The sequence below is a fragment of the Triticum aestivum genome, unplaced genomic scaffold (genome assembly GCF_018294505.1).
Source record: "Triticum aestivum cultivar Chinese Spring unplaced genomic scaffold, IWGSC CS RefSeq v2.1 scaffold20189, whole genome shotgun sequence".
Taxonomy (NCBI): Eukaryota; Viridiplantae; Streptophyta; class Magnoliopsida; order Poales; family Poaceae; genus Triticum; species Triticum aestivum.
The window spans coordinates 1-17,338 of NW_025228374.1; the positions used below are offsets into that span (position 1 = coordinate 1).

The 17,338-nt window shown below is 52.0% G+C and overlaps 41 non-coding genes across 41 annotated transcripts; all 41 read right to left on the reverse strand.

The window, feature by feature from the left end:
• Positions 1-105: 105 nt before the first annotated feature.
• On the reverse strand, positions 106-224 carry LOC123174016 (5S ribosomal RNA). The gene has a single exon (XR_006486696.1). It is a non-coding gene; the product is annotated as a 5S ribosomal RNA (ribosomal RNA).
• Positions 225-521: 297 nt separating this feature from the next.
• Positions 522-640, reverse strand: LOC123174050 (5S ribosomal RNA). Its single transcript, XR_006486728.1, has one exon. It is a non-coding gene; the product is annotated as a 5S ribosomal RNA (ribosomal RNA).
• Positions 641-937: 297 nt separating this feature from the next.
• LOC123174075 (5S ribosomal RNA) lies at positions 938-1,056 on the reverse strand. Its single transcript, XR_006486752.1, has one exon. It is a non-coding gene; the product is annotated as a 5S ribosomal RNA (ribosomal RNA).
• Positions 1,057-1,353: 297 nt separating this feature from the next.
• On the reverse strand, positions 1,354-1,472 carry LOC123174031 (5S ribosomal RNA). The gene has a single exon (XR_006486710.1). It is a non-coding gene; the product is annotated as a 5S ribosomal RNA (ribosomal RNA).
• Positions 1,473-1,769: 297 nt separating this feature from the next.
• On the reverse strand, positions 1,770-1,888 carry LOC123174068 (5S ribosomal RNA). The gene has a single exon (XR_006486745.1). It is a non-coding gene; the product is annotated as a 5S ribosomal RNA (ribosomal RNA).
• Positions 1,889-2,185: 297 nt separating this feature from the next.
• LOC123174110 (5S ribosomal RNA) lies at positions 2,186-2,304 on the reverse strand. Its single transcript, XR_006486784.1, has one exon. It is a non-coding gene; the product is annotated as a 5S ribosomal RNA (ribosomal RNA).
• Positions 2,305-2,601: 297 nt separating this feature from the next.
• On the reverse strand, positions 2,602-2,720 carry LOC123174040 (5S ribosomal RNA). The gene has a single exon (XR_006486718.1). It is a non-coding gene; the product is annotated as a 5S ribosomal RNA (ribosomal RNA).
• Positions 2,721-3,017: 297 nt separating this feature from the next.
• On the reverse strand, positions 3,018-3,136 carry LOC123174045 (5S ribosomal RNA). The gene has a single exon (XR_006486723.1). It is a non-coding gene; the product is annotated as a 5S ribosomal RNA (ribosomal RNA).
• A 297-nt stretch (positions 3,137-3,433) lies between these two features.
• Positions 3,434-3,552, reverse strand: LOC123174120 (5S ribosomal RNA). The gene has a single exon (XR_006486793.1). It is a non-coding gene; the product is annotated as a 5S ribosomal RNA (ribosomal RNA).
• Positions 3,553-3,849: 297 nt separating this feature from the next.
• LOC123174007 (5S ribosomal RNA) lies at positions 3,850-3,968 on the reverse strand. Its single transcript, XR_006486687.1, has one exon. It is a non-coding gene; the product is annotated as a 5S ribosomal RNA (ribosomal RNA).
• A 297-nt stretch (positions 3,969-4,265) lies between these two features.
• Positions 4,266-4,384, reverse strand: LOC123174027 (5S ribosomal RNA). Its single transcript, XR_006486706.1, has one exon. It is a non-coding gene; the product is annotated as a 5S ribosomal RNA (ribosomal RNA).
• A 296-nt stretch (positions 4,385-4,680) lies between these two features.
• Positions 4,681-4,799, reverse strand: LOC123174010 (5S ribosomal RNA). The gene has a single exon (XR_006486690.1). It is a non-coding gene; the product is annotated as a 5S ribosomal RNA (ribosomal RNA).
• A 296-nt stretch (positions 4,800-5,095) lies between these two features.
• On the reverse strand, positions 5,096-5,214 carry LOC123174129 (5S ribosomal RNA). Its single transcript, XR_006486801.1, has one exon. It is a non-coding gene; the product is annotated as a 5S ribosomal RNA (ribosomal RNA).
• Positions 5,215-5,511: 297 nt separating this feature from the next.
• On the reverse strand, positions 5,512-5,630 carry LOC123174118 (5S ribosomal RNA). The gene has a single exon (XR_006486791.1). It is a non-coding gene; the product is annotated as a 5S ribosomal RNA (ribosomal RNA).
• A 297-nt stretch (positions 5,631-5,927) lies between these two features.
• Positions 5,928-6,046, reverse strand: LOC123174029 (5S ribosomal RNA). The gene has a single exon (XR_006486708.1). It is a non-coding gene; the product is annotated as a 5S ribosomal RNA (ribosomal RNA).
• Positions 6,047-6,343: 297 nt separating this feature from the next.
• LOC123174088 (5S ribosomal RNA) lies at positions 6,344-6,462 on the reverse strand. Its single transcript, XR_006486763.1, has one exon. It is a non-coding gene; the product is annotated as a 5S ribosomal RNA (ribosomal RNA).
• Positions 6,463-6,759: 297 nt separating this feature from the next.
• On the reverse strand, positions 6,760-6,878 carry LOC123174100 (5S ribosomal RNA). Its single transcript, XR_006486774.1, has one exon. It is a non-coding gene; the product is annotated as a 5S ribosomal RNA (ribosomal RNA).
• Positions 6,879-7,175: 297 nt separating this feature from the next.
• Positions 7,176-7,294, reverse strand: LOC123174119 (5S ribosomal RNA). Its single transcript, XR_006486792.1, has one exon. It is a non-coding gene; the product is annotated as a 5S ribosomal RNA (ribosomal RNA).
• Positions 7,295-7,591: 297 nt separating this feature from the next.
• LOC123174030 (5S ribosomal RNA) lies at positions 7,592-7,710 on the reverse strand. The gene has a single exon (XR_006486709.1). It is a non-coding gene; the product is annotated as a 5S ribosomal RNA (ribosomal RNA).
• Positions 7,711-8,007: 297 nt separating this feature from the next.
• On the reverse strand, positions 8,008-8,126 carry LOC123174112 (5S ribosomal RNA). Its single transcript, XR_006486785.1, has one exon. It is a non-coding gene; the product is annotated as a 5S ribosomal RNA (ribosomal RNA).
• Positions 8,127-8,423: 297 nt separating this feature from the next.
• Positions 8,424-8,542, reverse strand: LOC123174021 (5S ribosomal RNA). The gene has a single exon (XR_006486700.1). It is a non-coding gene; the product is annotated as a 5S ribosomal RNA (ribosomal RNA).
• Positions 8,543-8,839: 297 nt separating this feature from the next.
• On the reverse strand, positions 8,840-8,958 carry LOC123174123 (5S ribosomal RNA). Its single transcript, XR_006486796.1, has one exon. It is a non-coding gene; the product is annotated as a 5S ribosomal RNA (ribosomal RNA).
• A 297-nt stretch (positions 8,959-9,255) lies between these two features.
• Positions 9,256-9,374, reverse strand: LOC123174008 (5S ribosomal RNA). The gene has a single exon (XR_006486688.1). It is a non-coding gene; the product is annotated as a 5S ribosomal RNA (ribosomal RNA).
• Positions 9,375-9,671: 297 nt separating this feature from the next.
• Positions 9,672-9,790, reverse strand: LOC123174046 (5S ribosomal RNA). Its single transcript, XR_006486724.1, has one exon. It is a non-coding gene; the product is annotated as a 5S ribosomal RNA (ribosomal RNA).
• Positions 9,791-10,087: 297 nt separating this feature from the next.
• On the reverse strand, positions 10,088-10,206 carry LOC123174013 (5S ribosomal RNA). The gene has a single exon (XR_006486693.1). It is a non-coding gene; the product is annotated as a 5S ribosomal RNA (ribosomal RNA).
• Positions 10,207-10,572: 366 nt separating this feature from the next.
• Positions 10,573-10,691, reverse strand: LOC123174017 (5S ribosomal RNA). Its single transcript, XR_006486697.1, has one exon. It is a non-coding gene; the product is annotated as a 5S ribosomal RNA (ribosomal RNA).
• Positions 10,692-11,365: 674 nt separating this feature from the next.
• LOC123174082 (5S ribosomal RNA) lies at positions 11,366-11,484 on the reverse strand. Its single transcript, XR_006486758.1, has one exon. It is a non-coding gene; the product is annotated as a 5S ribosomal RNA (ribosomal RNA).
• A 278-nt stretch (positions 11,485-11,762) lies between these two features.
• On the reverse strand, positions 11,763-11,881 carry LOC123174011 (5S ribosomal RNA). Its single transcript, XR_006486691.1, has one exon. It is a non-coding gene; the product is annotated as a 5S ribosomal RNA (ribosomal RNA).
• A 297-nt stretch (positions 11,882-12,178) lies between these two features.
• LOC123174025 (5S ribosomal RNA) lies at positions 12,179-12,297 on the reverse strand. The gene has a single exon (XR_006486704.1). It is a non-coding gene; the product is annotated as a 5S ribosomal RNA (ribosomal RNA).
• A 297-nt stretch (positions 12,298-12,594) lies between these two features.
• Positions 12,595-12,713, reverse strand: LOC123174037 (5S ribosomal RNA). Its single transcript, XR_006486715.1, has one exon. It is a non-coding gene; the product is annotated as a 5S ribosomal RNA (ribosomal RNA).
• Positions 12,714-13,010: 297 nt separating this feature from the next.
• On the reverse strand, positions 13,011-13,129 carry LOC123174048 (5S ribosomal RNA). Its single transcript, XR_006486726.1, has one exon. It is a non-coding gene; the product is annotated as a 5S ribosomal RNA (ribosomal RNA).
• Positions 13,130-13,426: 297 nt separating this feature from the next.
• On the reverse strand, positions 13,427-13,545 carry LOC123174060 (5S ribosomal RNA). The gene has a single exon (XR_006486738.1). It is a non-coding gene; the product is annotated as a 5S ribosomal RNA (ribosomal RNA).
• Positions 13,546-13,842: 297 nt separating this feature from the next.
• LOC123174072 (5S ribosomal RNA) lies at positions 13,843-13,961 on the reverse strand. Its single transcript, XR_006486749.1, has one exon. It is a non-coding gene; the product is annotated as a 5S ribosomal RNA (ribosomal RNA).
• A 297-nt stretch (positions 13,962-14,258) lies between these two features.
• LOC123174026 (5S ribosomal RNA) lies at positions 14,259-14,377 on the reverse strand. Its single transcript, XR_006486705.1, has one exon. It is a non-coding gene; the product is annotated as a 5S ribosomal RNA (ribosomal RNA).
• Positions 14,378-14,674: 297 nt separating this feature from the next.
• Positions 14,675-14,793, reverse strand: LOC123174125 (5S ribosomal RNA). Its single transcript, XR_006486798.1, has one exon. It is a non-coding gene; the product is annotated as a 5S ribosomal RNA (ribosomal RNA).
• A 297-nt stretch (positions 14,794-15,090) lies between these two features.
• LOC123174084 (5S ribosomal RNA) lies at positions 15,091-15,209 on the reverse strand. Its single transcript, XR_006486759.1, has one exon. It is a non-coding gene; the product is annotated as a 5S ribosomal RNA (ribosomal RNA).
• Positions 15,210-15,506: 297 nt separating this feature from the next.
• LOC123174041 (5S ribosomal RNA) lies at positions 15,507-15,625 on the reverse strand. The gene has a single exon (XR_006486719.1). It is a non-coding gene; the product is annotated as a 5S ribosomal RNA (ribosomal RNA).
• Positions 15,626-15,922: 297 nt separating this feature from the next.
• On the reverse strand, positions 15,923-16,041 carry LOC123174116 (5S ribosomal RNA). Its single transcript, XR_006486789.1, has one exon. It is a non-coding gene; the product is annotated as a 5S ribosomal RNA (ribosomal RNA).
• Positions 16,042-16,337: 296 nt separating this feature from the next.
• Positions 16,338-16,456, reverse strand: LOC123174113 (5S ribosomal RNA). Its single transcript, XR_006486786.1, has one exon. It is a non-coding gene; the product is annotated as a 5S ribosomal RNA (ribosomal RNA).
• Positions 16,457-16,753: 297 nt separating this feature from the next.
• LOC123174042 (5S ribosomal RNA) lies at positions 16,754-16,872 on the reverse strand. Its single transcript, XR_006486720.1, has one exon. It is a non-coding gene; the product is annotated as a 5S ribosomal RNA (ribosomal RNA).
• A 297-nt stretch (positions 16,873-17,169) lies between these two features.
• LOC123174085 (5S ribosomal RNA) lies at positions 17,170-17,288 on the reverse strand. Its single transcript, XR_006486760.1, has one exon. It is a non-coding gene; the product is annotated as a 5S ribosomal RNA (ribosomal RNA).
• Between the last annotated feature and the right edge of the window lie 50 nt (positions 17,289-17,338).

Consider the following 17,338-nt stretch of genomic DNA (forward strand, 5'->3'; position numbering starts at 1 on the left):
CACCCAGCTATGACTTACCGCACTCGTGCAAAATAATAAAACACGGTAAATATATTACTTACACGTGCGTTTTGTTTTGCAAGCGGCGCGAAAAAAATTAAAAAGGGAATGCAACACGAGGACTTCCCAGGAGGTCACCCATCCTAGTACTACTCTCGCCCAAGCACGCTTAACTTCGGAGTTCTGATGGGATCCGATGCTTTAGTGCTGGTATGATCGCATCCGACATGTTACCCAGGTCTTCGTCCCTTATCCTTGCCCCTCCCAGCTCCACTACAAAGACGATTGTACATTGCTTTGGCCGCTCCCTCTCAACTACGGAGACGAGTTTAACGCGGTTTCCACCCCTCCCTCTCAACCGCACCAGTGCACGCTTGCCGCGCCACAACACCGACGCTGGACCCGTGAATCGTGACCACCCAGCTATGACTTACCGCACTCGTGCAAAATAATAAAACACGGTAAATATATTACTTACACGTTCGTTTTGTTTTGCAAGCGGCGCGAAAAAAATTAAAAAGGGAATGCAACACGAGGACTTCCCAGGAGGACACCCATCCTAGTACTACTCTCGCCCAAGCACGCTTAACTTCGGAGTTCTGATGGGATCCGATGCTTTAGTGCTGGTATGATCGCATCCGACATGTTACCCCGGTCTTCGTCCCTTATCCTTGCCCCTCCCAGCTCCACTACAAAGACGATTGTACATTGCTTTGGCCGCTCCCTCTCAACTACGGAGACGAGTTTAACGCGGTTTCCACCCCTCCCTCTCAACCGCACTAGTGCACGCTTGCCGCGCCACAACGCCGACGCTGGACCCGTGAATCGTGAGCGCCCAGCTATGACTTACCGCACTCGTGCAAAATAATAAAACACGGTAAATATATTACTTACACGTGCGTTTTGTTTTGCAAGCGGCGCGAAAAAAATTAAAAAGGGAATGCAACACGAGGACTTCCCAGGAGGACACCCATCCTAGTACTACTCTCGCCCAAGCACGCTTAACTTCGGACTTCTGATGGGATCCGGTGATTTAGTGCTGGTATGATCGCATCCGACATGTTACCCCGGTCTTCGTCCCTTATCCTTGCCCCTCCCAGCTCTACCACAAAGACGATTGTACATTGCTTTGGCCGCTCCCTCTCAACTACGGAGACGAGTTTAACGCGGTTTCCACCCCTCCCTCTCAACCGCACCAGTGCACGCTTGCCGCGCCACAACGCCGACGCTGGACCCGTGAATCGTGAGCGCCCAGCTATGACTTACCGCACTCGTGCAACATAATAAAACACGGTAAATATATTACTTACACGTGCGTTTTGTTTTGCAAGCGGCGCGAAAAAAATTAAAAAGGGAATGCAACACGAGGACTTCCCAGGAGGTCACCCATCCTAGTACTACTCTCGCCCAAGCACGCTTAACTTCGGAGTTCTGATGGGATCAGGTGCTTTAGTGCTGGTATGATCGCATCCGACATGTTACCCCGGTCTTCGTCCCTTATCCTTGCCCCTCCCAGCTCCACCACAAAGACGATTGTACATTGCTTTGACCGCTCCCTCTCAACTACGGAGACGAGTTTAACGCGGTTTCCACCCCTCCCTCTCAACCGCACCAGTGCACGCTTGCCGCGCCACAACGCCGACGCTGGACCCGTGAATCGTGAGCACCCAGCTATGACTTACCGCACTCGTGCAAAATAATAAAACACGGTAAATATATTACTTACACGTGCGTTTTGTTTTGCAAGCGGCGCAAAAAAAATTAAAAAGGGAATGCAACACGAGGACTTCCCATGAGGTCACCCATCCTATTACTACTCTCGCCCAAGCATGCTTAACTTCGGAGTTCTGATGGGATCCGGTGCTTTAGTGCTGGTATGATCGCATCCGACATGTTACCCCGGTCTTCGTCCCTTATCCTTGCCCCTCCCAGCTCCACTACAAAGACGATTGTACATTGCTTTGGCCGCTCCCTCTCAACTACGGAGACGAGTTTAACGCAGTTTCCACCCCTCCCTCTCAACCGCACCAGTGCACGCTTGCCGCGCCACAACGCCGACGCTGGACCCGTGAATCGTGAGCATCCAGCTATGACTTACCGCACTCGTGCAAAATAATAAAACACGGTAAATATATTACTTACACGTGCGTTTTGTTTTGCAAGCGGCGCGAAAAAAATTAAAAAGGGAATGCAACACGAGGACTTCCCAAGAGGTCACCCATCCTAGTACTACTCTCGCCCAAGCACGCTTAACTTCGGAGTTCTGATGGGATCCGGTGCTTTAGTGCTGGTATGATCGCATCCGATATGTTACCCCGGTCTTCGTCCCTTATCCTTGCCCCTCCCAGCTCCACCACAAAGACGATTGTACATTGCTTTGGCCGCTCCCTCTCAACTACGGAGACGAGTTTAACGCGGTTTCCACCCCTCCCTCTCAACCGCACCAGTGCACGCTTGCCGCGCCACAACGCCGACGCTGGACCCGTGAATCGTGAGCGCCCAGCTATGACTTACCGCACTCGTGCAAAATAATAAAACACGGTAAATATATTACTTACACGTGCGTTTTGTTTTGCAAGCGGCGCGAAAAAAATTAAAAAGGGAATGCAACACGAGGACTTCCCAGGAGGTCACCCATCCTAGTACTACTCTCGCCCAAGCACGCTTAACTTCGGAGTTCTGATGGGATTCGGTGCTTTAGTGCTGGTATGATCGCATCCGACATGTTACCCCGGTCTTCGTCCCTTATCCTTGCCCCTCCCAGCTCCACTACAAAGACGATTGCACATTGCTTTGGCCGCTCCCTCTCAACTACGGAGACGAGTTTAACGCGGTTTCCACCCCTCCCTCTCAACCGCACCAGTGCACGCTTGCCGCGCCACAACGCCGACGCTGGACCCGTGAATCGTGAGCACCCAGCTATGACTTACCGCACTCGTGCAAAATAATAAAACACGGTAAATATATTACTTACACGTGCGTTTTGTTTTGCAAGCGGCGCGAAAAAAATTAAAAAGGGAATGCAACACGAGGACTTCCCAGGAGGTCACCCATCCTAGTACTACTCTCGCCCAAGCACGCTTAACTTCGGAGTTCTGATGGGATCCGGTGCTTTAGTGATGGTATGATCGCATCCGACATGTTACCCCGGTCTTCGTCCCTTATCCTTGCCCCTCCCAGCTCCACTACAAAGACGATTGCACATTGCTTTGGCCGCTCCCTCTCAACTACGGAGACGAGTTTAACGCGGTTTCCACCCCTCCCTCTCAACCGCACCAGTGCACGCTTGCCGCGCCACAACGCCGACGCTGGACCCGTGAATCGTGAGCACCCAGCTATGACTTACCGCACTCGTGCAAAATAATAAAACACGGTAAATATATTACTTACACGTGCGTTTTGTTTTGCAAGCGGCGCGAAAAAAATTAAAAAGGGAATGCAACACGAGGACTTCCTAGGAGGTCACCCATCCTAGTACTACTCTCGCCCAAGCACGCTTAACTTCGGAGTTCTGATGGGATCCGGTGCTTTAGTGCTGGTATGATCGCATCCGACATGTTACCCCGGTCTTCGTCCCTTATCCTTGCCCCTCCCAGCTCCACTACAAAGACGATTGCACATTGCTTTGGCCGCTCCCTCTCAACTACGGAGACGAGTTTAACGCGGTTTCCACCCCTCCCTCTCAACCGCACCAGTGCACGCTTGCCGCGCCAAAACGCCGACGCTGGACCCGTGAATCGTGAGCACCCAGCTATGACTTACCGCACTCGTGCAAAATAATAAAACACGGTAAATATATTACTTACACGTGCGTTTTGTTTTGCAAGCGGCGCGAAAAAAATTAAAAAGGGAATGCAACACGAGGACTTCCCAGGAGGTCACCCATCCTAGTACTACTCTCGCCCAAGCACGCTTAACTTCGGAGTTCTGATGGGATCCGGTGCTTTAGTGCTGGTATGATCGCATCCGACATGTTACCCCGGTCTTCGTCCCTTATCCTTGCCCCTCCCAGCTCCACCACAAAGACGATTGTACATTGCTTTGACCGCTCCCTCTCAACTACGGAGACGAGTTTAACGCGGTTTCCACCCCTCCCTCTCAACCGCACCAGTGCACGCATGCCGCGCCACAACGCCGACGCTGGACCCGTGAATCGTGAGCACCCAGCTATGACTTACCGCACTCGTGCAAAATAATAAAACACGGTAAATATATTACTTACACGTGCGTTTTGTTTTGCAAGCGGCGCGAAAAAAATTAAAAAGGGAATGCAACACGAGGACTTCCCATGAGGTCACCCATCCTAGTACTACTCTCGCCCAAGCATGCTTAACTTCGGAGTTCTGATGGGATCCGGTGCTTTAGTGCTGGTATGATCGCATCCGACATGTTACCCGGTCTTCGTCCCTTATCCTTGCCCCTCCCAGCTCCACTACAAAGACGATTGTACATTGCTTTGGCCGCTCCCTCTCAACTACGGAGACGAGTTTAACGCGGTTTCCACCCCTCCCTCTCAACCGCACCAGTGCACGCTTGCCGCGCCACAACGCCGACGCTGGACCCGTGAATCGTGAGCATCCAGCTATGACTTACCGCACTCGTGCAAAATAATAAAACACGGTAAATATATTACTTACACGTGCGTTTTGTTTTGCAAGCGGCGCGAAAAAAATTAAAAAGGGAATGCAACACGAGGACTTCCCAGGAGGTCACCCATCCTAGTACTACTCTCGCCCAAGCACGCTTAACTTCGGAGTTCTGAAGGGATCCGGTGCTTTAGTGCTGGTATGATCGCATCCAACATGTTACCCCGGTCCTCGTCCCTTATCCTTGCCCCTCCCAGCTCCACTACAAAGACGATTGTACATTGCTTTGGCCGCTCCCTCTCAACTACGGAGACGAGTTTAACGCGGTTTCCACCCCTCCCTCTCAACCGCACCAGTGCACGCTTGCCGCGCCACAACGCCGACGCTGGACCCGTGAATCGTGAGCACCAGCTATGACTTACCGCACTCGTGCAAAATAATAAAACACGGTAAATATATTACTTACACGTGCGTTTTGTTTTGCAAGCGGCGCGAAAAAAATTAAAAAGGGAATGCAACACGAGGACTTCCCAGGAGGTCACCCATCCTAGTACTACTCTCGCCCAAGCACGCTTAACTTCGGAGTTCTGATGGGATCCGGTGCTTTAGTGCTGGTATGATCGCATCTGACATGTTACCCAGGTCTTCGTCCCTTATCCTTGCCCCTCCCAGCTCCACTACAAAGACGATTGTACATTGCTTTGGCCGCTCCCTCTCAACTACGGAGACGAGTTTAACGCGGTTTCCACCCCTCCCTCTCAACCGCACCAGTGCACGCTTGCCGCGCCACAACACCGACGCTGGACCCGTGAATCGTGACCACCCAGCTATGACTTACCGCACTCGTGCAAAATAATAAAACACGGTAAATATATTACTTACACGTTCGTTTTGTTTTGCAAGCGGCGCGGAAAAAATTAAAAAGGGAATGCAACACGAGGACTTCCCAGGAGGACACCCATCCTAGTACTACTCTCGCCCAAGCACGCTTAACTTCGGAGTTCTGATGGGATCCGGTGCTTTAGTGCTGGTATGATCGCATCCGACATGTTACCCCGGTCTTCGTCCCTTATCCTTGCCCCTCCCAGCTCCACTACAAAGACGATTGTACATTGCTTTGGCCGCTCCCTCTCAACTACGGAGACGAGTTTAACGCGGTTTCCACCCCTCCCTCTCAACCGCACCAGTGCACGCTTGCCGCGCCACAACGCCGACGCTGGACCCGTGAATCGTGAGTGCCCAGCTATGACTTACCGCACTCGTGCAAAATAATAAAACACGGTAAATATATTACTTACACGTGCGTTTTGTTTTGCAAGCGGCGCGAAAAAAATTAAAAAGGGAATGCAACACGAGGACTTCCCAGGAGGACACCCATCCTAGTACTACTCTCGCCCAAGCACGCTTAACTTCGGAGTTCTGATGGGATCCGGTGATTTAGTGCTGGTATGATCGCATCCGACATGTTACCCCGGTCTTCGTCCCTTATCCTTGCCCCTCCCAGCTCCACCACAAAGACGATTGTACATTGCTTTGGCCGCTCCCTCTCAACTACGGAGACGAGTTTAACGCGGTTTCCACCCCTCCCTCTCAACCGCACCAGTGCACGCTTGCCGCGCCACAACGCCGACGCTGGACCCGTGAATCGTGAGCGCCCAGCTATGACTTACCGCACTCGTGCAAAATAATAAAACACGGTAAATATATTACTTACACGTGCGTTTTGTTTTGCAAGCGGCGCGAAAAAAATTAAAAAGGGAATGCAACACGAGGACTTCCCAGGAGGTCACCCATCCTAGTACTACTCTCGCCCAAGCACGCTTAACTTCGGAGTTCTGATGGGATCCGGTGCTTTAGTGCTGGTATGATCGCATCCGACATGTTACCCCGGTCTTCGTCCCTTATCCTTGCCCCTCCCAGCTCCACCACAAAGACGATTGTACATTGCTTTGACCGCTCCCTCTCAACTACGGAGACGAGTTTAACGCGGTTTCCACCCCTCCCTCTCAACCGCACCAGTGCACGCATGCCGCGCCACAACGCCGACGCTGGACCCGTGAATCGTGAGCACCCAGCTATGACTTACCGCACTCGTGCAAAATAATAAAACACGGTAAATATATTACTTACACGTGCGTTTTGTTTTGCAAGCGGCGCGAAAAAAATTAAAAAGGGAATGCAACACGAGGACTTCCCAGGAGGTCACCCATCCTAGTACTACTCTCGCCCAAGCACGCTTAACTTCGGAGTTCTGATGGGATCCGGTGCTTTAGTGCTGGTATGATCGCATCCGACATGTTACCCAGGTCTTCGTCCCTTATCCTTGCCCCTCCCAGCTCCACTACAAAGACGATTGTACATTGCTTTGGCCGCTCCCTCTCAACTACGGAGACGAGTTTAACGCGGTTTCCACCCCTCCCTCTCAACCGCACCAGTGCACGCTTGCCGCGCCACAACACCGACGCTGGACCCGTGAATCGTGACCACCCAGCTATGACTTACCGCACTCGTGCAAAATAATAAAACACGGTAAATATATTACTTACACGTGCGTTTTGTTTTGCAAGCGGCGCGAAAAAAATTAAAAAGGGAATGCAACACGAGGACTTCCCAGGAGGACACCCATCCTAGTACTACTCTCGCCCAAGCACGCTTAACTTCGGAGTTCTGATGGGATCCGGTGCTTTAGTGCTGGTATGATCGCATCCGACATGTTACCCCGGTCTTCGTCCCTTATCCTTGCCCCTCCCAGCTCCACTACAAAGACGATTGTACATTGCTTTGGCCGCTCCCTCTCAACTACGGAGACGAGTTTAACGCGGTTTCTACCCCTCCCTCTCAACCGCACCAGTGCACGCTTGCCGCGCCACAACGCCGACGCTGGACCCGTGAATCGTGAGCGCCCAGCTATGACTTACCGCACTCGTGCAAAATAATAAAACACGGTAAATATATTACTTACACGTGCGTTTTGTTTTGCAAGCGGCGCGAAAAAGATTAAAAAGGGAATGCAACACGAGGACTTCCCAGGAGGACACCCATCCTAGTACTACTCTCGCCCAAGCACGCTTAACTTCGGAGTTCTGATGGGATCCGGTGATTTAGTGCTGGTATGATCGCATCCGACATGTTACCCCGGTCTTCGTCCCTTATCCTTGCCCCTCCCAGCTCCACCACAAAGACGATTGTACATTGCTTTGGCCGCTCCCTCTCAACTACGGAGACGAGTTTAACGCGGTTTCCACCCCTCCCTCTCAACCGCACCAGTGCACGCTTGCCGCGCCACAACGCCGACGCTGGACCCGTGAATCGTGAGCGCCCAGCTATGACTTACCGCCATCGTGCAAAATAATAAAACACGGTAAATATATTACTTACACGTGCGTTTTGTTTTGCAAGCGGCGCGAAAAAAATTAAAAAGGGAATGCAACACGAGGACTTCCCAGGAGGTCACCCATCCTAGTACTACTCTCGCCCAAGCACGCTTAACTTCGGAGTTCTGATGGGATCCGGTGCTTTAGTGCTGGTATGATCGCATCCGACATGTTACCCCGGTCTTCGTCCCTTATCCTTGCCCCTCCCAGCTCCACCACAAAGACGATTGTACATTGCTTTGACCGCTCCCTCTCAACTACGGAGACGAGTTTAACGCGGTTTCCACCCCTCCCTCTCAACCGCACCAGTGCACGCTTGCCGCGCCACAACGCCGACGCTGGACCCGTGAATCGTGAGCACCCAGCTATGACTTACCGCACTCGTGCAAAATAATAAAACACGGTAAATATATTACTTACACGTGCGCTTTGTTTTGCAAGCGGCGCGAAAAAAATTAAAAAGGGAATGCAACACGAGGACTTCCCATGAGGTCACCCATCCTAGTACTACTCTCGCCCAAGCACGCTTAACTTCGGAGTTCTGATGGGATCCGGTGCTTTAGTGCTGGTATGATCGCATCTGACATGTTACCCAGGTCTTCGTCCCTTATCCTTGCCCCTCCCAGCTCCACTACAAAGACGATTGTACATTGCTTTGGCCGCTCCCTCTCAACTACGGAGACGAGTTTAACGCGGTTTCCACCCCTCCCTCTCAACCGCACCAGTGCACGCTTGCCGCGCCACAACACCGACGCTGGACCCGTGAATCGTGACCACCCAGCTATGACTTACCGCACTCGTGCAAAATAATAAAACACGGTAAATATATTACTTACACGTGCGTTTTGTTTTGCAAGCGGCGCGAAAAAAATTAAAAAGGGAATGCAACACGAGGACTTCCCAGGAGGTCACCCATCCTAGTACTACTCTCGCCCAAGCACGCTTAACTTCGGAGTTCTGATGGGATCCGGTGCTTTAGTGCTGGTATGATCGCATCCGACATGTTACCCAGGTCTTCGTCCCTTATCCTTGCCCCTCCCAGCTCCACTACAAAGACGATTGTACATTGCTTTGGCCGCTCCCTCTCAACTACGGAGACGAGTTTAACGCGGTTTCCACCCCTCCCTCTCAACCGCACCAGTGCACGCTTGCCGCGCCACAACACCGACGCTGGACCCGTGAATCGTGAGCACCCAGCTATGACTTACCGCACTCGTGCAAAATAATAAAACACGGTAAATATATTACTTACACGTGCGTTTTGTTTTGCAAGCGGCGCGAAAAAAATTAAAAAGGGAATGCAACACGAGGACTTCCCAGGAGGTCACCCATCCTAGTACTACTCTCGCCCAAGCACGCTTAACTTCGGAGTTCTGATGGAATCCGGTGCTTTAGTGCTGGTATGATCGCATCCGACATGTTACCCCGGTCTTCGTCCCTTATCCTTGCCCCTCCCAGCTCCACTACAAAGACGATTGCACATTGCTTTGGCCGCTCCCTCTCAACTACGGAGACGAGTTTAACGCGGTTTCCACCCCTCCCTCTCAACCGCACCAGTGCACGCTTGCCGCGCCACAACGCCGACGCTGGACCCGTGAATCGTGAGCACCCAGCTATGACTTACCGCACTCGTGCAAAATAATAAAACACGGTAAATATATTACTTACACGTGCGTTTTGTTTTGCAAGCGGCGCGAAAAAAATTAAAAAGGGAATGCAACACGAGGACTTCCCAGGAGGTCACCCATCCTAGTACTACTCTCGCCCAAGCACGCTTAACTTCGGAGTTCTGATGGGATCCGGTGCTTTAGTGATGGTATGATCGCATCCGACATGTTACCCCGGTCTTCGTCCCTTATCCTTGCCCCTCCCAGCTCCACTACAAAGACGATTGCACATTGCTTTGGCCGCTCCCTCTCAACTACGGAGACGAGTTTAACGCGGTTTCCACCCCTCCCTCTCAACCGCACCAGTGCACGCTTGCCGCGCCACAACGCCGACGCTGGACCCGTGAATCGTGAGCACCCAGCTATGACTTACCGCACTCGTGCAAAATAATAAAACACGGTAAATATATTACTTACACGTGCGTTTTGTTTTGCAAGCGGCGCGACAAAAATTAAAAAGGGAATGCAACACGAGGACTTCCCAGGAGGTCACCCATCCTAGTACTACTCTCGCCCAAGCACGCTTAACTTCGGAGTTCTGATGGGATCCGGTGCTTTAGTGCTGGTATGATCGCATCCGACATGTTACCCCGGTCTTCGTCCCTTATCCTTGCCCCTCCCAGCTCCACTACAAAGACGATTGCACATTGCTTTGGCCGCTCCCTCTCAACTACGGAGACGAGTTTAACGCGGTTTCCACCCCTCCCTCTCAACCGCACCAGTGCACGCTTGCCGCGCCACAACGCCGACGCTGGACCCGTGAATCGTGAGCACCCTCTCAACCGCACCAGTGCACGCTTGCCGCGCCACAACGCCGACGCTGGACCCGTGAATCGTGAGCACCCAGCTATGACTTACCGCACTCGTGCAAAATAATAAAACACGGTAAATATATTACTTACACGTGCGTTTTGTTTTGCAAGCGGCGCGAAAAAAATTAAAAAGGGAATGCAACACGAGGACTTCCCAGGAGGTCACCCATCCTAGTACTACTCTCGCCCAAGCACGCTTAACTTCGGAGTTCTGATGGGATCCGATGCTTTAGTGCTGGTATGATCGCATCCAACATGTTACCCCGGTCTTCGTCCCTTATCCTTGCCCCTCCCAGCTCCACTACAAAGACGATTGTACATTGCTTTGGCCGCTCCCTCTCAACAACGGAGACGAGTTTAACGCGGTTTCCACCCCTCCCTCTCAACCGCACCAGTGCACGCTTGCCGCACCACAACACCGACGCTGGACCCGTGAATCGTGAGCACCCAGCTATGACTTACCGCACTCGTGCAAAATAATAAAACACGGTAAATATATTACTTACACGTGCGTTTTGTTTTGCAAGCGGCGCGAAAAAAATTAAAAAGGGAATGCAACACGAGGACTTCCCGCTTAACTTCGGAGTTCTGATGGGATCCGGTGCTTTAGTGCTGGTATGATCGCATCCGACATGTTACCCCGGTCTTCGTCCCTTATCCTTGCCCCTCCCAGCTCCACTACAAAGACGATTGTACATTGCTTTGGCCGCTCCCTCTCAACTACGGAGACGAGTTTAACGCGGTTTCCACCCCTCCCTCTCAACCGCACCAGTGCACGCTTGCCGCGCCACAACGCCGACGCTGGACCCGTGAATCGTGAGCACCCAGCTATGACTTACCGCACTCGTGCAAAATAATAAAACACGGTAAATATATTACTTACACGTGCGTTTTGTTTTGCAAGCGGCGCGAAAAAAATTAAAAAGGGAATGCAACACGAAGACTTCCCAGGAGGTCACCCATCCTAGTACTACTCTCGCCCAAGCACGCTTAACTTCGGAGTTCTGATGGGATCCGGTGCTTTAGTGCTGGTTACGCCGGTCTTCGTCCCTTATCCTTGCCCCTCCCAACTCCACTACAAAGACGATTGTACATTGCTTTGGTCGCTCCCTCTCAACTACGGAGACGAGTTTAACTCGGTTTCCACCCCTCCCTCTCAACCGCACCAGTGCACGCTTGCCGCGCCACAACGCCGACGCTGGACCCGTGAATCGTGAGCACCCAGCTATGACTTACCGCACTCGTGTAAAATAATAAAACACGGTAAATATATTACTTACACGTGCGTTTTGTTTTGCAAGCGGCGCGAAAAAAATTAAAAAGGGAATGCAACACGAAGACTTCCCAGGAGGTCACCCATCCTAGTACTACTCTCGCCCAAGCACGCTTAACTTCGGAGTTCTGATGGGATCCGGTGCTTTAGTGCTGGTATGATCGCATCCGACATGTTACGCCGGTCTTCGTCCCTTATCCTTGCCCCTCCCAGCTCCACTACAAAGACGATTGTACATTGCTTTGGCCGCTCCCTCTCAACTACGGAGACGAGTTTAACGCGGTTTCCACCCCTCCCTCTCAACCGCACCAGTGCATGCTTGCCGCGCCACAACACCGACGCTGGACCCGTGAATCGTGAGCACCCAGCTATGACTTACCGCACTCGTGCAAAATAATAAAACACGGTAAATATATTACTTACACGTGCGTTTTGTTTTGCAAGCGGCGCGAAAAAAATTAAAAAGGGAATGCAACACGAGGACTTCCCAGGAGGTCACCCATCCTAGTACTACTCTCGCCCAAGCACGCTTAACTTCGGAGTTCTGATGGGATCCGGTGCTTTAGTGCTGGTATGATCGCATCCGACATGTTACCCCGGTCTTCGTCCCTTATCCTTGCCCCTTCCAGCTCCACTACAAAGACGATTGCACATTGCTTTGGCCGCTCCCTCTCAACTACGGAGACGAGTTTAACGCGGTTTCCACCCCTCCCTCTCAACCGCACCAGTGCACGCTTGCCGCGCCACAACGCCGACGCTGGACCCGTGAATCGTGAGCACCCAGCTATGACTTACCGCACTCGTGCAAAATAATAAAACACGGTAAATATATTACTTACACGTGCGTTTTGTTTTGCAAGCGGCGCGACAAAAATTAAAAAGGGAATGCAACACGAGGACTTCCCAGGAGGTCACCCATCCTAGTACTACTCTCGCCCAAGCACGCTTAACTTCGGAGTTCTGATGGGATCCGGTGCTTTAGTGCTGGTATGATCGCATCCGACATGTTACCCCGGTCTTCGTCCCTTATCCTTGCCCCTCCCAGCTCCACTACAAAGACGATTGCACATTGCTTTGGCCGCTCCCTCTCAACTACGGAGACGAGTTTAACGCGGTTTCCACCCCTCCCTCTCAACCGCACCAGTGCACGCTTGCCGCGCCACAACGCCGACGCTGGACCCGTGAATCGTGAGCACCCAGCTATGACTTACCGCACTCGTGTAAAATAATAAAACACGGTAAATATATTACTTACACGTGCGTTTTGTTTTGCAAGCGGCGCGAAAAAAATTAAAAAGGGAATGCAACACGAGGACTTCCCAGGAGGTCACCCATCCTAGTACTACTCTCGCCCAAGCACGCTTAACTTCGGAGTTCTGATGGGATCCGGTGCTTTAGTGCTGGTATGATCGCATCCGACATGTTACCCCGGTCTTCGTCCCTTATCCTTGCCCCTCCCAGCTCCACTACAAAGACGATTGCACATTGCTTTGGCCGCTCCCTCTCAACTACGGAGACGAGTTTAACGCGGTTTCCACCCCTCCCTCTCAACCGCACCAGTGCACGCTTGCCGCGCCACAACGCCGACGCTGGGCCCGTGAATCGTGAGCACCCAGCTATGACTTATCGCACTCGTGCAAAATAATAAAACACGGTAAATATATTACTTACACGTGCGTTTTGTTTTGCAAGCGGCGCGAAAAAAATTAAAAAGGGAATGCAACACGAGGACTTCCCAGGAGGTCACCCATCCTAGTACTACTCTCGCCCAAGCACGCTTAACTTCGGAGTTCTGATGGGATCCGGTGCTTTAGTGCTGGTATGATCGCATCCAACATGTTACCCCGGTCTTCGTCCCTTATCCTTGCCCCTCCCAGCTCCACCACAAAGACGATTGTACATTGCTTTGGCCGCTCCCTCTCAACTACGGAGACGAGTTTAACGCGGTTTCCACCCCTCCCTCTCAACCGCACCAGTGCACGCTTGCCGCGCCACAACACCGACGCTGGACCCGTGAATCGTGAGCGCCCAGCTATGACTTACCCCACTCGTGCAAAATAATAAAACACGGTAAATATATTACTTACACGTGCGTTTTGTTTTGCAAGCGGCGCGAAAAAAATTAAAAAGGGAATGCAACACGAGGACTTCCCAGGAGGTCACCCATCCTAGTACTACTCTCGCCCAAGCACGCTTAACTTCGGAGTTCTGATGGGATCCGGTGCTTTAGTGCTGGTATGATCGCATCCAACATGTTACCCCGGTCTTCGTCCCTTATCCTTGCCCCTCCCAGCTCAACTACAAAGACGATTGTACATTGCTTTGGCCGCTCCCTCTCAACTACGGAGACGAGTTTAACGCGGTTTCCACCCCTCCCTCTCAACCGCACCAGTGCACGCTTGCCGCGCCACAACGCCGACGCTGGACCCGTGAATCGTGAGCACCCAGCTATGACTTACCGCACTCGTGCAAAATAATAAAACACGGTAAATATATTACTTACACGTGCGTTTTGTTTTGCAAGCGGCGCGAAAAAAATTAAAAAGGGAATGCAACACGAGGACTTCCCAGGAGGTCACCCATCCTAGTACTACTCTCGCCCAAGCACGCTTAACTTCGGATTTCTGATGGGATCCGGTGCTTTAGTGCTGGTATGATCGCATCCGACATGTTACCCCGGTCTTCGTCCCTTATCCTTGCCCCTCCCAGCTCCACTACAAAGACGATTGCACATTGCTTTGGCCGCTCCCTCTCAACTACGGAGACGAGTTTAACGCGGTTTCCACCCCTCCCTCTCAACCGCACCAGTGCACGCTTGCCGCGCCACAACGCCGACGCTGGACCCGTGAATCGTGAGCACCCAGCTATGACTTACCGCACTCGTGCAAAATAATAAAACACGGTAAATATATTACTTACACGTGCATTTTGTTTTGCAAGCGGCGCGAAAAAAATTAAAAAGGGAATGCAACACGAGGACTTCCCAGGAGGTCACCCATACTAGTACTACTCTCGCCCAAGCACGCTTAACTTCGGAGTTCTGATGGGATCCGGTGCTTTAGTGCTGGTATGATCGCATCCGACATGTTACCCCGGTCTTCGTCCCTTATCCTTGCCCCTCCCAGCTCCACTACAAAGACGATTGCACATTGCTTTGGCCGCTCCCTCTCAACTACGGAGACGAGTTTAACGCGGTTTCCACCCCTCCCTCTCAACCGCACCAGTGCACGCTTGCCGCGCCACAACGCCGACGCTGGACCCGTGAATCGTGAGCACCCAGCTATGACTTACCGCACTCGTGCAAAATAATAAAACACGGTAAATATATTACTTACACGTGCGTTTTCTTTTGCAAGCGGCGCGAAAAAAATTAAAAAGGGAATGCAACACGAGGACTTCCCAGGAGGTCACCCATCCTAGTACTACTCTCGCCCAAGCACGCTTAACTTCGGAGTTCTGATGGGATCCGGTGCTTTAGTGCTGGTATGATCGCATCCGACATGTTACCCCGGTCTTCGTCCCTTATCCTTGCCCCTCCCAGCTCCACTACAAAGACGATTGCACATTGCTTTGGCCGCTCCCTCTCAACTACGGAGACGAGTTTAACGCGGTTTCCACCCCTCCCTCTCAACCGCACCAGTGCACGCTTGCCGCGCCACAACGCCGACGCTGGACCCGTGAATCGTGAGCACCCAGCTATGACTTACCGCACTCGTGCAAAAAAATAAAACACGGTAAATATATTACTTACACGTGCGTTTTGTTTTGCAAGCGGCGCGAAAAAAATTAAAAAGGGAATGCAACACGAGGACTTCCCAGGAGGTCACCCATCCTAGTACTACTCTCGCCCAAGCACGCTTAACTTCGGAGTTCTGATGGGATTCGGTGCTTTAGTGCTGGTATGATCGCATCCGACATGTTACCCCGGTCTTCGTCCCTTATCCTTGCCCCTCCCAGCTCCACTACAAAGACGATTGCACATTGCTTTGGCCGCTCCCTCTCAACTACGGAGACGAGTTTAACGCGGTTTCCACCCCTCCCTCTCAACCGCACCAGTGCACGCTTGCCGCGCCACAACGCCGACGCTGGACCCGTGAATCGTGAGCACCCAGCTATGACTTACCGCACTCGTGCAAAATAATAAAACACGGTAAATATATTACTTACACGTGCGTTTTGTTTTGCAAGCGGCGCGAAAAAAATTAAAAAGGGAATGCAACACAAGGACTTCCCAGGAGGTCACCCATCCTAGTACTACTCTCGCCCAAGCACGCTTAACTTCGGAGTTCTGATGGGATCCGGTGCTTTAGTGCTGGTATGATCGCATCCGACATGTTACCCCGGTCTTCGTCCCTTATCCTTGCCCCTCCCAGCTCCACTACAAAGACGATTGTACATTGCTTTGGCCGCTCCCTCTCAACTACGGAGACGAGTTTAACGCGGTTTCCACCCCTCCCTCTCAACCGCACCAGTGCACGCTTGCCGCGCCACAACGCCGACGCTGGACCCGTGAATCGTGAGCTCCCAGCTATGACTTACCGCACTCGTGCAAAATAATAAAACACGGTAAATATATTACTTACACGTGCGTTTTGTTTTGCAAGCGGCGCGAAAAAATTAAAAAGGGAATGCAACACGAGGACTTCCCAGGAGGTCACCCATCCTAGTACTACTCTCGCCCAAGCACGCTTAACTTCGGAGTTCTGATGGGATCCGGTGCTTTAGTGCTGGTATGATCGCATACGACATGTTACCCCGGTCTTCGTCCCTTATCCTTGCCCCTCCCAGCTCCACTACAAAGACGATTGTACATTGCTTTGGCCGCTCCCTCTCAACTACGGAGACGAGTTTAACGCGGTTTCCACCCCTCCCTCTCAACCGCACCAGTGCACGCTTGCCGCGCCACAACGCCGACGCTGGACCCGTGAATCGTGAGCGCCCAGCTATGACTTACCGCACTCGTGCAAAATAATAAAACACGGTAAATATATTACTTACACGTGCGTTTTGTTTTGCAAGCGGCGCGAAAAAAATTAAAAAGGGAATGCAACACGAGGACTTCCCAGGAGGTCACCCATCCTAGTACTACTCTCGCCCAAGCACGCTTAACTTCGGAGTTCTGATGGGATTCGGTGCTTTAGTGCTGGTATGATCGCATCCGACATGTTACCCCGGTCTTCGTCCCTTATCCTTGCCCCTCCCAGCTCCACCACAAAGACGATTGTACATTGCTTTGGCCGCTCCCTCTCAACTACGGAGACGAGTTTAACGCGGTTTCCACCCCTCCCTCTCAACCGCACCAGTGCACGCTTGCCGCGCCACAACGCCGACGCTGGACCCGTGAATCGTGAGCGCCCAGCTATGACTTACCCCACTCGTGCAAAATAATAAAACACGGTAAATATATTACTTACACGTGCGTTTTGTTTTGCAAGCGGCGCGAAAAAAATTAAAAAGGGAATGCAACACGAGGACTTCCCAGGAGGTCACCCATCCTAGTACTACTCTCGCCCAAGCACGCTTAACTTCGGAGTTCTGATGGGATCCGGTGCTTTAGTGCTGGTATGATCGCATCCAACATGTTACCCCGGTCTTCGTCCCTTATCCTTGCCCCTCCCAGCTCCAC